The sequence below is a fragment of the Silene latifolia genome, chromosome Y (genome assembly GCF_048544455.1).
Source record: "Silene latifolia isolate original U9 population chromosome Y, ASM4854445v1, whole genome shotgun sequence".
Taxonomy (NCBI): Eukaryota; Viridiplantae; Streptophyta; class Magnoliopsida; order Caryophyllales; family Caryophyllaceae; genus Silene; species Silene latifolia.
The window spans coordinates 95,275,679-95,277,973 of record NC_133538.1 but is presented as its reverse complement, the minus strand read 5'-3'; the positions used below and the strand labels follow the sequence as shown (position 1 = coordinate 95,277,973).

At 37.6% G+C, this 2,295-nt stretch overlaps 1 non-coding gene across 1 annotated transcript; it reads right to left on the bottom strand.

Annotated features, from left to right (window-relative positions):
- Window positions 1–1,977: 1,977 nt before the first annotated feature.
- Window positions 1,978–2,083, bottom strand: LOC141636532 (small nucleolar RNA R71). Its single transcript, XR_012541138.1, has one exon. It is a non-coding gene; the product is annotated as a small nucleolar RNA R71 (small nucleolar RNA).
- Between the last annotated feature and the right edge of the window lie 212 nt (window positions 2,084–2,295).

The following is a 2,295-nucleotide window of genomic DNA, read 5'->3' as shown; positions in this document are numbered from 1 at the left end:
TGACCCTTGATACGGGCATCCCAAGCTCCGCCCGAGCGTCCTGAAGAGAAAGAAGGGTGTCCCAAGAGTCAACCTGAGCGTCCCACAAGCAGGACGGGCATTTTTATTTACAGCATGAGCGTCCAACAAGGGCAGGTCGAGCGTCTCCGTGAAGGACTTGCAAGGTGTTAATCTTCATTTTAGGGTCTTAATCGTCATTTAAGCCCCTAATTACTCTAATACTTGTACTTAGTAGAAATACTCCATTGTATTAGAGTTTGATTACCAAGTTAGATTCCATATTAGCTTGTTATCTTAGATTAATACAACTTATTAATACAATCCAATTACACAATTTAATCTTAATCACATCTTAATCTTTCCTTAATTATTCAAGTGTTCTTAGATTTAGTTGGGTAATTTGAAGACTATTTGGGGTTTATTGGAGAATTGACAACTCTTCATCATTCATAAAGTTTTCTTCTATTATTCATTGCTTTATATTTGATCATCCTAAGTTGGTTTATTGTTTTACTCCTTAATCATATTTAGACTTGTTATTATGATTGACACCATTGTTAGCATGTTTTCCATGATCATGAGTGAGTAGTCTCCTAACTAGGGTTAATGGGGGATTAGGGGAGTTAATCATGGGGTATATCTCAACTTAATAAGTTCATATGATTGCTTACTTGTTGTAGTTTCAACTTATGCACATGTTATGCTTAATGAAATGCTTGATTGATAACCTATCATGAATCTCTTATCCATTCAACAAAACTTGTAAGACATAAACTAACTCAAGGCTTGTTAGACCATGCATATAGTTGAATATGTAGAATTAAGTTGACTTGTAGGTGTTGTAATGTCTTGACCGACTCGGCTCCGAGACCTAAAACTTCCTAGGAATTATAAGATATACACTAACTCGATTCCACAACAACAATAATTTGCTTGCATCTATGAAACTTGTTTATGTGATCTCACCATGATTCCCTTATGAACCCATGACACCCTAGTACTTTAATTAATTGTTTACAAAACCCCCATTTACTTTGCTTACTTTGCTTTAATTTCATTTGTTTACCTTTTGCCAAGTAGTTAAGATTGCAACTTTCAGGCCTAAATTGTGACACCAAAGACATAACTTTCTATAACCGATAAAACAATACAATACCCTTCCTCTGGGATCCGACCTTTACTTACTGCTCTACTAAGATTAGTTTATTGAGATTATAAATAATGTTATGATTGGTGAGCTTAGATGACAAAGTTCCACCTGAATAAAAAATGGCGCCGTTGCCGGAGATGGTGTTCAATTGAATTGTTATCATTTGTTGTTTCTAGTTGTGTCATTCTTAACCTTGGGGAAGTCAAACTCCTCAAGGTAGTTTTAATTTTTTGATGTCTAGGAGATCACAAGACGGCCTTTTGCCTATTGATCCCGAAATCGAATGACCTTTGAGAAATATTAGAAGAACCGTTAGAGGGACTTCAACAATTACGGGTATTGGAGAACTTGTGGACATTGGTATCATCAAATCGGATAGTGTTGAGTTTACTAACCCTTTTGCAAGACAAGGAGAGGAAAACCCAATTCCAAACAAACTACAAAATCAACCTACAATGCCTAAATTTTCATCTCATTCCGTGCCAACCAAGGAGAACCTACCTAATGGTACTTCAACACCACCCCACTTGACCGGTAATTTCATTGCCAAATCCGCATTCATACATTTAGTTGATATAAGTCAATTTGGAGGGATGCCTAGTCAGGATCCTCATCTACATATGGAGACTTTTTTTTACTATTGTGATGCAATTTCCCAAATGGGAGTAACTCAAGATCAAATTCGATGGGTATTGTTTACTTTTTCCTTGATCGGAGCCGCAAAGCAATGGTTAAAGAGCCTAGACAAAGCCACTCTTGGAATTTATTCATGGAAGAAGTTAGCACTTGCCTTCTACAAGAAGTTCTACCCTCCGGAGAAGACCAACATGCTAAGAGCCAAATTACCGGGGTCAAGCAAAGAGATGAAGAGTCTTTATATGAGGCTTAGGAAAGATTCAAAGATACATGTCGCTCTTGTCCTCATCATGGACTAAGCGAATGGTTTCTAGTCCAACAATTTTGGAATAGGTTGTATAAAGATTCAAGGAATGTGCTCAACATGGGTTCTAATGGATGATTCACCGAGGTAAATGACAACCAAACTTGGGCAAAGATAGAGGAGATGGCTGTTCACAACTCTCAAGATAGTAGGCCAAGAAAAGCTGCTAGGGGAGGGAGACATGAAGTTGACACCGTCACACAAT